Below are 14,860 nucleotides of genomic sequence, written 5' to 3' on the forward strand. Positions count from 1 at the left end.
ACATTTGGGTTAAAGACCAACTTCACAAGTACAGCTTGGGAAGCTATTAAAACTTACAACAGCACAAAGACTTTTGGGACACACTATGAAGTGAGGCAGAGGTGGCTGGATAGCAGTTCATCTGAGAGAGATTTGAGTGCTAAATCAGCATGAGTCAACAGTGTCAGTCAATACCCCCCAAAGCTAATGCAGTCTTAGGATGCATTAATAGGGACATGGGGTTCAGAATGAGTGATAGTCCTGCCATACTCTGCCCTGTAGTCATATCACATCTGGAGTATTGTGATCAGTTCTGGGCACCCCATTTTAGGAAGGACACTGATAGACTGACAAATGTCCAGAGAAGGGCAATCAGGATGGGGAAAGGCTTCAAGATGATGCCGTATAAGCATCAGTTGAAGGGAGTAGGGGTGTTTAGCCCGGAAAATAAAAGACCAATGGAGGACATGATAGCTGTCTAAGTCTTTGAAGGGCTATCCTGTGGAAGAATCATTAATCTTTTTCTGTTCAGCATTAAAAGCCAGAATGAATAACAGTGGGCAGACATTTCAAAGAGATAAATTTAGGCTTGTTATAAGAAAAAGCCATGTATTGACAATTAGCACTCCTCAAAGTGTAACAGATTGTCTCTAGGGGTAAGATATTCCTCCTTACTGCAGGTCTTCAGGAAAAGGCTGAATTACCACTCGTTAGTCAATTAATCACTCAACTAGCATTTATTAAGAACCTACTATGTGCTGGACAGGGGCAGCTAGGTGGTACAGTGGATTAGAGCACCAGGCCTAGAGTCAGGAAGATCTGAGTTCAAATCTGATCTCAGACACTTACCAGCTGGGCAAATCACTTATCCTCTATTTGTCTCAGTTCCTCATCTGTAAAATGGGAACACACTGCAAAAGGAAATGGCAAACCATTCCAGTATCTTTGCCAAGAAAATCCACGGACGATGTCCATAGGGTCACGTAGAGTTGGACATGACTGAACAACCACAACAATAACAACGGGCTGGGCATTGTGCTAAGCTGGTCACTCATCTAGAAGGTTGCAGATGGCTTTTCTATTTAATTGTATTAGAAGGTGTTCCAATTCTGAGAGTCTGCCATGATCCTGTGGAAATATTTTGAATTTTATTCTCACTTCTCTTAGCCTTGAGCAATTGTTATCTTTGTGCATATCTTATCTCCCTTACTAGTCAGTAGTCTCCTAGATAATAATAATAACAAAAGCCAGCACTTATATAGAACTTTAAGGTTTGCAAAGGGCTTCACTGATGTTGTCTCATTTGATTCTTACAACAATCCCATGAAGTGGGGACGATTATAATTTCCATTTAACTGCTGAGGAAACTGAGGCTGAGAAAGGTTAATTGACTTTGCTGGGATCATACAGCTAATAACCTTGTGAAGTAGAATTCAAACTCAGACCTCCCCGACTCCAAGTCCAACACTCTATCCCCTGCGTCACCTAAGTACCAGAAGTCAGGGGCTGTGTAGTGCCCAGCTTTATTTTCCCAGTACCCAGCACCAGGGTCCTGCATGTCGCAGCCACGTACATGTTTGTTGAATGAAAGAATGTCAGTAATGATGTCATCATGTTATTGGGGGCTTAGACCTTAAATCTCTAAGTAGGTGATTTGGGGAGTTAAGGATGATGAGAGGATTTTGGTATATGGCTGATCTGGACTCTGCATAATTCTCAGAAGCAGAGCTACGCTGAGCCATTTCTGCCACCCTGGGAGATAAGCCTGAGACAGAGGTCAGCATAATAACCCCAGCGCTTGTACTACTGGTGAGCAGAGAATATTGCCCTCTTGGGCCTGCTGGGTGGCGGGATTGGGGGAGCAAATAAACTAGGAGGGTTGCAGATGAAACCACCCCATGGATTATTGATCTTCCTCATCCCATACCTGTGGTCTGCTTTCTTGAGGTGTCCCAATGAAACAGAACATTATTTATTAACAGAACAATCATTTCTGTACAACAGACCCAGCATGGTGAGGCATATACTCTGCCCTTACTCAACCCTTGCTGCTAACTTGAAATAAAGACAATTCAGAGGCAGCTCTGGATGATCTTGTCAGAAACTGTAGTAATGAAACAGAGGAATCGGCTGATGTTCCCAATTGTTTTAGGGAACAGAAGAAAAATGCCTAATTTTTTCTTTCTTGTGGGAATGGAAGATATAGTGGAAATATTTCTGGCCTTGGACAAAGAATGCTTGGGTTCAAGTCTCAGCCCTTCCCCTCACTAGCTGTATGATCTTTAATTACTCATTAGGCAGTTAGGTGGCGCAGTGGCTAGAGTGCTGGGCCTGGAGTCAGGAAGATCTGAGTTCAAATTCAGCTTCACCCACTAACAAGTTGTATGACCCTGGGAAAGACACAGCTTCTGTCTGCCTCAGTTTCCTCATCTATAAAACGGGGATAATAATAGCTCCTAAATCCCGTGGTTATTGACGAGGATCAAATGAGAGAATATTGAAAAGCATTATAAGTGTGCTAGCTATCATTATTATTCCCCCCTCTGAGGCTCAGCTTTATCTTCTGTAAAATGACAGTTTAGACTAGATAACATCTGAACCTCCCTTTGACCATAAATCATGACCGTGATGACCTGTGACTTCAAAATTTTCTTCCAGCAGTGTCTTCCTGTAGAATCTTAGAACTGGCAGGGCTCTCAGAGACTATCTAGTTCTTTGTGAATAGGAATCCCCTCTAAACATCCTGGATTAGAGGTCTCCTAGCCTCCTTTTGAGTGATGGGGAACTCATTACTCAGTTAGCAAAGTGGCTCATTGCTTTTTTGGATGGCTTAAATTGTTAGGATGTTTTTCCTAACACTGAACCCAAGTCTGTCTCTGTAATTTCTACCTAGTTCTTCCCTTTAGGGTCAAGCAGAACAAATATACATGGTGGCCCTTCAAATATTTAAACTATACCTATTGTGTCCCCAATCCCCACTTTTTTTTATGTGAAACATCCTAAGTTCCTCCAATCAGTCCTTGGATGGGATGCTCTCCATGATCATCCCTGGTTACTCTTTCTCTCTCTCAGCGCTCTCTGACTTGTTAAGACCCTTCGTAAAACATGGAGCCCAGAACCAAACTCAGTACACATAGTTTGATCTGCCTCGGGCAGAGCAGTACCAATGCCTTCCTCATTCTGGATGCTATGTTTTTTGGTCTCCATATCACACTATTGATCCATGTTGAGTCTGCAGTCTACTAGGCCTCTCAAATCTTTTTCACAAGAGTTGTTATTCCACTGTGCTTCCTCATGCATTTTGATTCTCAAACCCAGGCTTGGATTATATTTATTCCTCTTTAATTTCATTACTTGTAATGCCACCAGAGGCTGTGGCGCCAAATGGCTGTAGCTGGCTGAATGTCGCGGAGTGAAAAGAATACATAGGCCAGGCGGAAGAGCAAAGGACAGCTCTGTTTATTAAACTGAGGAGCAGGGCTTATATACTTTTTTAGGCAAGCAGAATCAACAAGTTCACGTGCGAAAACATTTGCATTGCATGACTTCCTCCTGCCTTGTTCCCTTTTTGCCATAAACAATATTGTGTTAATAGCCCACAGATGGTGTTTAGCACGTGTGTGCCATGGAGGTTTTGGAGAGAACATGTGTGTATCGAGGAGGCTTGGCGAGCCTTCATTCTGAGCAGCATGTGTGTGCCGAGATGGGGGGGGGGTTGGACAGCCCATGTGCAGAGTTATCAGCCCAAGGGCAAGAACAGGCTTCAGGGAAAACCTAGCCTGTATCTCTATCCCAGAATGGACTTTCTCAGAGCTGGCCCTCTACAATGTAACACAGTGCCTTTCACATAATAGGTGCTTAATAAATGCTTGTTGACTGACTGTCTATAAGATTTGGTCCATTGTTCTAGCTACTTGATATGTCATTAGATCCTGATTCTGTCAGCCACCATATTAGCTTTTCCTACTATCTTTGTGTTGGTGAACTTGACAGGCACATCAGACCTTCATAGTTATTGAGAAAACTGCTAAGTAAGAGAGGGACAAAGGCATGTACTTTGGGGCATACTACTTGAGATCACCTTCTATGTGTATTGATTCATTAATGACTACTCTCTGGGTTTGGTCATTCAACTAGTTCCAAAATCCACCTAAAGGCACTATTTCATAGCCCATCTTTCCTTTGAATCTGTTCTATGATTTTACGATCTTTACTTTTTAGAATCTTCTAGCATTTTCTTTGATAGCCATTCTCTCTTCATGACTCCAGTATAATGGCTATTGTCAAGAACTTGAGATTTGGCAATGATATACATTTACAGGGGACCACTGTGCGTTGGCTAAATGTTGTTTTGTAGAGAAAAGAACAAATATACAATAGCACCTCACCAGAGAAAGAAGAATGATCTTAACCTCTGTGAATGGAAACTCTAGTAGGCAAACAATTTCCTCTTAGTAGGCTGCCATTTTTGTTAAGCCAGATTATGATCTACATTTTTTCATATTGGGCAATTTTGTAATGATTAATTATAAATGAATGCAAAAGCACTAAGTGCTTACTATGTGCTATACATTGTGCTTGGTGATGGAGATACAAATACAAGAGGGTACTAGGGGCAGGGAACTTGAGGCCTTGAGGCCACATATGGCCCTCTTGGTCCTCAAATGCAGCCCATTGACTGAATCCAAACTTCATAGAACAAATCCCCTTGATTAAAGGATTTGTTCTGTAAAACTTAGACTCAGTCAAAAGGCCTCAGCCAAGGACCTAGAAGGCCACATGTGGCCTTGAGGCCACAGGTTCCCCACCTCTGATGCTACACAGTTCCTGCCCTTGAGGTGCATATATTCTAATAGCAGAAGAAACATACAGAGGAGAGATGGTCTGGGAAGGATGCTGTTTTGGACAGGGAAGTGAGAGGAAATGGTGATTGGAATAATATGGCAGTTGATTTCTAGGAAATGGTAGTATTGTCCTTTCTAGGAATGGTAATGTTGACTTGATTTTTGTGCTTTGAGTGAAAGTTGGAGAGGGAAGTGGGGAGGCGAATGGCCCCAGAGGTTGGAGCTTTAATTCTTGGTTGAGTTGGCAGGTGGAGGACAGGAGGTATAACATAAAGATGGCTGGGAAAAAGTATGATGAGCCTGAGTTTGGACAAGAAAAAAATGCGGGCTCACTAATCGGAGAACCAAATAAATATTTTTCTTCTTCATGCTTCACCAAAGTACTGCTTTCTTTGATTACCATTCTATTTTTTCATGAGAATGAGTTTCAAGAAGGCCCTGCTGAGTAGGTTAGTAGGACTTAGAAGAGTTATCATCAGAATACTAACTGGTAAACTGGCCCATCTAATTATATGGTAGCTCCTGGTATCATTGCTGCAATCTGACCTCAAGATTCCATCATCTTCCTCTGACTACTTTTTTTAGAATTAGATTCAGAAAGTCTAGATACATAAACTATATGCCTAGAAGGTATGTCTAGAAGTCAAATTAGGCACTCACAGAGTTCTTTGTAGCAAAATCACGGGCCAATCTATATGTCTTAATCATTGGTTCATATACCTGGAAGGGACTTGATTGATCATCAGGCATAACTCCTCTGTCTCATGAGATAAGATTGAATCCTATAGAGGTGAAGTGACTTGCCCAAGGTAACAGAGTCAGTAAGAATCAGAAGATTTTGTAGCATGGATAGAAACCACATGCTCTTCTGGTCTAAGATAAAAGGCTTGGGGCAGGATAAACCTAAGTTGAGATCCCTAGCACTAAGGATAGTTTCAAAAGTTGAGGTCCCCAGCACTAAACACATAAAGTAGATGCTTAATAAATATATGTTGCACTGAATTAAAAGAAGTCCTCTCTTGTGTAAAATGATGCTTTCTTCCTAATTCAGAGCTTACAATAATTGCTTAAGCTAAATTGCTTTTAATACAATTGATTTCTTTTCCTCTTTTTCATCTGACACCTTGACGCTATACAAAGTGGAGCCTGAGCTGGGATATGATTAAGAGATGACATGATGTAAAACAGAGGACTGAAGTCAATTACTACTCCATAGGAGGGCAACATCAGATTTCTTTCTGGATTGTCAACATAGTTCAGACTATGTAGGTAAATTTTTCCTGAGGTGGTCTTTTCTTTTCTCTACCTGCAATTAGCGTGTCACATCTGAAGGTCCCTGATAATGCAAGAAGTGACATTTGTTGTGGTTATTGCTGTTCAGTCACATCTGACTCTTTGTGACCCCATTTGGGTTTTTTTTGGCAGAAATACTGAAGTGGTTTGTTATTTCCTTCTCCAGCTCATTTGACAGATGAGGAAACTGAAGCAAACAGGGTCAAGTGACTTGCCCAGGAACACACAGCTGATAAGTGTCTGAGGCCAGATTTGACCTCAGAAAGGTGAGGCTTTCTGACTCCAGGCCTGGTGCTCTATCTACTTGGCCACCTAGCTGCCCTAAGAAGTGACACAAGCGGCTGAAACTAAGTGGCCTATACCTAAGTAGTAGGTATTTCTTTAAAGGAGGGCATGAATGTTCTTTACTGGTTGGAGCAGTCAGGGAAGGCTTCATGGGTTTGGTAGGATTTGAGGTGAGCCTTGAAGAATTGGGAGTGACAAGATGGAGGAGACTAGTCCAAGCAGGTTGAAGCTCATCTCCATCTCTCCTTCCATTCTACTCCTGGATAAAACTTACTTTTGTTTTCCAGCTCAGCCATTACCTTGGGCCAGAATTCACAATGCTATTATCTAAAGAAAGATATGACACAGACAGGTCACAATGGAGCAAAAGGAAGCTATACTGCCAGTAGGCACAAAAGACTGGTTATTCAGAATCACAGCTCCAGTCTGGCTTCCATGCCTCAGCATAGCATGGAGGTCTTAATGCCCAGATCCTGGGCTCTTAAAGGACATGCTGGCAGAGCACAATCTCTGGCAAATTTTACCAGGCTGGAAAGTACAGGCCAAGTGACAAATTGTGGCTTTTTGTTTGTCAAGTGACTTGCCCAGTTTAGCTAAGCATGGGAAGTCTAATGTTGATCAACCGGGGATTAATAATAATAGCCAACATTTATGTAACACTTTAAGGTTTGCTAATTGGACAATGTAACACAGTAAGCACTTAATACTTGCTTTTTGCCTCTCTCCCTCCCCCACATTTCTCTCTCTCTCTCTCTCTCTCTGTCTCTCTCTCTCTCTCTGTCTCTCTCTCTCTCTCTCTCTCTCTCTCTCTCTCTATTATCCCTGTTTTATAGGAAACTGAGGCTGAAAAAGATTAAATGATTTGCCCAGTGTTGCACATACCTAATAAATGTATGAGGAAGGATTCCAACTCACGTGTTCCTGACTCCAAGTCCAACATTTGAAACTCAGCCCATCTACTAAGATAAGGAAGGGGTGCAATTTGTATTGCACATGCTCTTCTGGTACAAAACAAAAGGCTCAGGGCATGGCTGAAGCTAATCCTAACAGTTTCTAAAGCTGAGATCCCTAGTACCAAGCACAGTTTCAAAAACTGAGGTCAGTTTCAAAAAATGGAAGGAGTTCACACACGGATGAAAAGACAGGTTTTTGTAAGTGTGGAAGTTCATGTGTCTAGCACCTCGTTTGGCTATTCCTAGGTTCAAGAGTTCTGTTTTGGAATGATAACTTTTCTAATTGTGCTCTAAGCCCTGACCCAATGTATCACTCTTGCTGGGTAGAACATAAATTCAAATGTAAAATGATTTGAATATGTTTTGAAATTTGAAAATTCAGTGAGGCAAAATAAACTGCAATGAAATGAATCAAATAGAAAAACATTCTTAGCCCCATACATAAAGGAGTGTAAATCTATACCTTAATAGGAGTTATCCACTTCTCTCAAATCCCCTCTAATTCCTTAGCATAGCAGGACAGATCATTCACTTTTAACTTCTAGGCCACAGATAGATGCTTAGCATGCTCTTCAGACTGAGCCAGGGGACCAGGTGTAAAGAAGTGTCTTTTCCCCAAACTGGCCACAAGCCATGAGCACATGTCTTACCTAGACAAGCCTCTGTTAGGTATGAGGCTGCCTTCTTTTGTGTCTTTTTTCCTTTGGTACAGGGCCTTGTAAGACCTTGAAAGGCTTAGAGGCCTGTGGTCACAGTAGCGCCATCTTCTGCTAGTGTGGCAGTGGTATTCCCTAGACTGAGTACCTGATGGCGGGGGGATTGACTGCACTGGGCAGTTCAACCGCTTCCAGGAGATGGTGCCTAAGCATTTGTAGGATTATGGCTAATGCCAATGGAGAAATCGGTATTGAAGATAGGCCACTGGGAATATCAAAAATATCAAAAGTTGGCTGTTTGATCAGACAATGGCACTGCAGGGGGTGACGTAAAGTGGCTAATTAATGACCTTGCAGTAACTGTTCTATATCCCAGTAACACTTAAATATTGGTCTCCCAGCTGGATGTGCTAATAGTAAGAAAGTGCTGAATTCCGTTTTCATCATTCTGTAATGCCCTTTAATTCACATGTGCTATCATTGATTCCTTTTAGTAGGAATAAATTCTCTGTCCTACATCCAATTTGTGTTTGTGTGTTGGGTACCCCTTTTACTTTGTCCCTGTTTGGGAAACCCTAGACTGGAGCCCAAACTAGAATTGTCTCTGGCATAGTCAGAGTGGATGAAGTGATGGATTTGCTGATGAGTAAGTGAATGTGAGTGTGGGGAGCCCAATCCTTCCGGAAGAAGGTCGGCTTCTGACCCCCGGGCAATCTGTGCTGTTATATGAAAGAGACTGGCGAAAGTTTCTAGTCCTGGTCTCTCAACACAGCATTTGCTTCTATTCCTGATTCCAAAAAACACACACACCAACAACAATCTACATTATTCATTTGCAGAACAGGAATCAGGGATCGAACCATGGGGACTTAAGGAAGATGAAAAGAAAACTATTTTAACCCAAGGTCAGGACAAGCATTCCTATGGCAACCTTCTTCAGTCAGGGGTAAACAAAGCTGCTCCATTTGGCTCAGGACATTCGTCAATGAGAAAATAAACATCTGCCACAGTTCAATTTGTACCAGTTGTGTCATCATGAAAAAAATAAAAAAGCTCCATTAGGAAGCCCAGCAACATGTCATTAGGCAGATAGAAAACGTTCACATGCAACAGTTAGTGTTTGCATTTGCATTTTAACTCTGCCACTGTTTTCTCCTCTGTCAGTAGGCTGGGAAGCAATCTGTTGTCAGAGTAGCCCATTCAGTGTGATGCAACAGGTGTGCCTCTTTCTGGAAGGGCTGATGTTCATCATGGTGTATCTACTGTATCTCTATATCTGCATCTAGATCTTTATCTGTATCTACATCTTTATATATAGAATTATCTATAGTTATATCTAGATCAATATTGATATCTGGATTTTATCTCAACCTCTATATTTATATAGATATCTTTACCCATAGCTCTATCTTTATCTCTGTCTCCATTATCCATATACCTATTCTGTTTCTTTCTCCTCTCTCATTCTCCAGCTCCCTGTTTCTTATCTTTTCTATCTCCATCTTTAGATAGATTGACAGATTAAGCATGTGCCAGGCCTTTAGCTAAGTGTGGAAATGTAAGTATAAGCAACCAAGAGAGTCCTGCCGTCAGGGAGCTTATGTTCTAATGGAGGAAGACAAACACCTCAAAGGGAGGTTGTATTAGGAGGGCAGAGTTTATAATCTCAGAGAGGATCATAAACATGTCTGAAAGGTTCGGAACCGCTGGATATAAGAAACTCTCAAAGTAGAAGGCAGAAGAATCAAAACATATATTTAGGCTCCACAGTAACCAACCCATGAACCAGCAACCCCATTTTGATATATTGATCAAAAGCTTCCAGGCCCAATAAGTACGCCTTGAAAGAGTAACCAGGAGGCTACAGAGAAGCATGATTGCGTAAAGCAAAATCATGCTTCCCCCTCTATGGTAAAAAGATTACCCACTGGCCTGAAGTCCTTGTTCAGCTTCCTCCCGTAGGTCAGCTCTGCCACTGGCAGCTCCTGCTTCGGCTGTAGCTGTGGCTGTGGCTGTGGCTGTGGCTGTGGCTGTGGCTGTGGCTGTGGCTGTGGCTATAGCAGCCTCTGGCTCCAACGGGAGCTGCTTTTAACCATCCAGCTTCTGCGGGGGTGTAAGGTACGCCGGGGAAAGCACAGGTTCTTTCAATCTGCTTAAGCAAGGTGAAGGGGTTGACCAGGAAAGCACAGGTTCTTTCCATCAGCTTAAGCAAGCTGAAGGGGTTGACCGGGAAAGCACAGGTTCTTTCCATCAGCTTAAGCAAGGGAAGCAAGGTGAAGGGGCCGACAAGCTTACTCCAGTCCAACATACAAACAGTATTCAGTTCAGGGGAAAAAGCCCAACTAGTCAAGGGCACTTGTTGACTAAGTGCTAAGGAGCCCATTTTTGGTTGCCAACACAGAGGTATAGTGGAAGAGTGATGGTTTTGGTATCAGAGTAGCTGAGTCCAAATTCTGGCGCTGCTGTTTACCTGCTCAGGTAAATAACTTTATCTTTCTAGGGCTTCATTCAGTTTCCCTACTCTGTAAAATGACACAGATTGGATTAGATGATTTCTAAGACTCCTTCTTAATTTCTAATCCTGCATGATATAGGAAAGACCATTCTATTGCTGTTACTATTAGGGTCACCATGCAAAGGCTTGTGCTTTTGGAACCACTGTCAGATGTTAGTCTTAGAATCACGGAATCGAGGGGTTGTAAAGGACCTCAGTGGCCTTCCAGTTCAACCTGCATGTAAAAGGAATAGCCACTATAACATACTAGACAAATGGTGATCCAGCCTCTGCTTGAAGACTGCCGAGGAGGGGGAACTCATCACCTCTCAAGGCAGCCCATTCCAGTCCTTCTTTAGTCTTCTGTTTTTGGGCAGGCATGGCAAGTTACTTTGGGAGGATGGAGGGAATGGACCCCTGACAGATGGCACCTAACTGCCTTTCTTGGTGTGAACAGGTACCAAAAGTATCTTATTGCGTATTTCCCTTTCTAGGCTAAAACTATAGGTTTTAGCCTGACAGTAATTCTATCTCCTATCTCTGCCTCTGTCTCCTTCTCTTACACTTTTCCCCCTCAGTTTTGGGACTTGGGTGCCAATAGGCACCATGGTTCTTTTGTGAAGTCAACAACTCAACAGATATTTCCAAGTACCCATGGTGTGTCAGGCACTCTGATGGTCACGGGGAATGCTGAGACAAAGCAACAGCACCAGCAACAACAGCGACACAGTCCCTGACCATAAGAAGCTTGCATTTTATTGATGGTGGGGGCAACATCGCATAGAAAATGAAATAAAAATTATATACAAAGTAATTTCTGGGGGAGGGGGCACTTATATTTAGAGAGATCAAGATAGGAGTTATCTCTTGAGTTGATCTTTGAAGAAAGCTAGGGATTCCATGAGGTAGTAAGGCAGTGATGGGGAGGGAGATGTGTTAGGGACAGACAGCCTGTTCAAAACCACAGAAATCTCTGTCATGCATAGGGAATAGTAAGTAGGCTGGCTAAGCTGGAATGTGGAGTTCTTGAAAGAGAGTAATATTCAGCAAGTCTGGAAAGCTAGGTGACAGCCAGGTTTTGAAGGATTTTAAAAGCCAGAGGAATTTATGTTGTACCTTAGAGGACAGGGAGGCAATGGGGTTTCTTGAGCAAGGAGGTGACATAGCGAGATGGGTACTTTAGGAATTTCAGTTTGGCTCCTGTGTAGAGTTTGTATGGGAGGGGGTAGAACAGGAAGAAAGGTCAATTAGGAAGCTCTTGCAATAGCCCCGGAGAGAGCCAGATGGAGTTTCCTGATGGGAGGAGGAGCATTGGTTTGGATTGAGAGGGAAAAGCATGGGGTAGTAGGAAGGAAGGAGCTTTAGAGAAGCAGTTGGGTAGTCTCACTGCCATGAGGATTGTCCTCCTTTTGTGGCTGTGGGTGAGCTGTGTCTACAATCAGAACATTACCTCTTCTTGCTACTGGTGTATGGGATACCTGAACTAGTATCCATATCTAAGTTCCCTTCAGCTTTCCAAACACAGCTTCTCCACCTCACATGCTCCAATTAGTTTCCTAAGACAAAGTCAGAAGAGAGAATCCCAAATCCTGTTGCTTGATAAAGACCCTTCCTCACTTAAACCCATAGCCTCATGTTTGACATCTAGTCCACTGAGATTTTCAGTGGGTCCTGTACCTCAACTGACAGGGTACCATGTCCAGTGTCCTGCAGCATTGGGGCTGTAACTGAGGCAAGCAGGAGGCAGTCCTCCTTCTAGACTGATTATTGGTCATTGGTACTACCTGATTCCCTGCCTTGACTCCTGCTAGTCATTCCCCTCTCTGGAATCTAAATAAAGAGTATGAAGACTGTTTGGATTATACTTCTCCTTTAAAGCTGAAGACGTAGCTTCCAAAATACCCAGTTGTCACATGCTAGCAGAGCCCTTTGTGCATGACACAGTGTTGACCTGGAAAGTTTTTCCCTCTCACCTAAAAACACCCTAAAGTCCCCCACTGCATTGTTCCATGACTGACTGCCTGCCAAAATCCAGCTTCCTCCAGAGCCTAGAAGCCATGATGGCAGATTTTCCTCCATGGTGTTCCAGACTTAGGGAGGCTTGGGATTGGCAGTTTGTGGCCAGTTTACATCTACCTCCAATGCCTCCTCTCCATATAGGCATGTTCTTCAAGATGACCTGGAGCAACCCTATAGGAACTTAAGGAGCTCCCTCTCTAAGGGTAGATACCTTATGGTTCTCTTTCTTGTGCAAGGGGAAGGTGTCTCAGGGGAATCTTTTTCAGTACTTGTAGGAGAGGAATGTGGCACTGGCTATCTCCAATGTCCTTTCCATGAGGCACCAGTGGAATCAGGTTGGAAAACACAAAAAGAAATTTTAAATGGAGAAGAATAACTTCCTTTGCCCTCTTGGCTGACACACCTTTTAATGTGTCTACTATTCAGACGACTGATTCTCAGCCTTCCTTGGCTATTAAAGGACAAGGTTTGCCAGTTGTCCCTAGTGGTGAAACACCAACTCCCATCATTTTATATTTTAGCACAGGCCAACTTACCACTCTGGAAGAATTCAGAGGGAAGTGGACTACTACAGATAGAGAATGCTTCACCCAGGACCCTCTATTTTCAGTCTCAACTTTATAGTGAAGTTGATGCCCCAGGAGCACTCAGTGCATGGCAGGCCCAGCAAGCCAATTGGGAACAATATCCTCTTTGGCAACATGCTTGTTGGACTGGCTTGCTCTGCCATGAAACTGATAGGACAGCTTCTAAGGAAAGAGAAAGATCAAGAAAGAGAATTCCTTGTGTGGTCTGTGAAGATATTTTGCTGTCACCCAGAAGAGTTAATTTGTTGATTGCATAAAGTAGCTGGGGTTGCACATATAATGAGTACTTCTCAGATCTCTTAAGATGGAGTCACCTATGTGGAAGATGCCGGGGACCAGTATCTGCAAAACAGGAGAACTGGTACATGTGTGGAAATCCTGCAATGGTCTAGTACATGCTTGGGAGCAGCTTTTTTTCCCCTCATTGGGTCAGTTCTCCTATCTCCCAGGAGTATGTCCCCAGTATCTTCCACATGGGTGTCTGCATCTTAGGTGACCTGAGAATGCATCAAACCCCCCATTACGCTGGCAACTTGATTCTTCCAAAGTCTAACCTTGCAAGTCTTCCCTACAGCTTTTACCATCTATTTAAGAAAGACATAGCTAAACACTAATCTGTGACTGAGATTGCCTTATAGAAAGGGAAAGTTTGTCTCTAGTCTTTTGGAAAATAAACAAGTTTTAAAGGATGTCCTTTGGTTGATTGCAAGCAGTCTGGTTAGCTTGAGGATCATACAGATAACCTTTTGACTCAGTCTTAGCAGCTTTTGACATGATGGCTGGGACACTTCTATCTCAGACAGCAAGCCAGTGACAGGATTTAATAAGGTAACATCTCAAGCAAACCTGTCAACTGAAATCTCATTAGTTGGAAAAGCAGGAACCAGATGGAAGCCTTGCAAAAGCAATGGCTTTTTTTTGGAAAATGTTTTTTATTTTAAATTTATATATAAAATGAGAAAAGAAAAATAAAACACATTGCCATGTACATGGCAGACTGAGAGGATGCAATATAAAATAATAAATTTCCATGTCAGGAATCCTATATAATAAATACTACCTATACAAACCTATATAATACTACCTATAAATACTACTATATAAACATATATAATAAATACTACACTTGGTTTTCAAAGCTGCTCAGCTTTTCTTTGCTTCCTTGGTTTTCTTTTGTTCTCTGCTGTGCACTTTTTACTTTACTTTTTCCCTTCCCCCATCCCCCTAAAGAAGGCTACAATTAATCATGGAGATATATATATGTATATATATATATATGTATATACACATGTACATAGATATCTATAACATATGCATATATATACATACACACTCATATACACATATACATGACTGTACTATGCTTATTTCCTCCTATCATCTGTTTCTCCAAAGGTGAATAGCATCTTCCTCCTTAAGTCCAAGTCCTACCATGTTTTTCTAAATCAACCAGCTCATTTCCTACACCACAGCAACATTCCAACCCAATCACATCCTGTCTGAGAGATTGGCTATGAAAGATTTGCCCCCAATTTTCTGAATTCCTTCTGTTTTGAACTATATAGATTTTATTTATGCAAGAAAATTTTAACTTAAAATAGTTAAAACTATCCCTTTTACACTTCAATAATGCTCTCACCTTATAATATAGTTTAAGGCCTGATACTGCTGAATCTACTCCCCATATATCTTTTTATCCTGGTTTCTTTGAAGTTCTTGACCTTTTGTTCTTCCAAATGAACTTTGTTAT

At 42.2% G+C, this 14,860-nt stretch overlaps 1 pseudogene; it reads left to right on the forward strand.

Annotated features, from left to right (window-relative positions):
- Positions 1 to 5,098: 5,098 nt before the first annotated feature.
- LOC118842342 lies at positions 5,099 to 13,924 on the forward strand (annotated as a pseudogene).
- The last annotated feature ends 936 nt before the right edge of the window (positions 13,925 to 14,860 follow it).

Source organism: Trichosurus vulpecula, chromosome 3 (genome assembly GCF_011100635.1).
Source record: "Trichosurus vulpecula isolate mTriVul1 chromosome 3, mTriVul1.pri, whole genome shotgun sequence".
NCBI classification, from domain to species: domain Eukaryota; kingdom Metazoa; phylum Chordata; class Mammalia; order Diprotodontia; family Phalangeridae; genus Trichosurus; species Trichosurus vulpecula.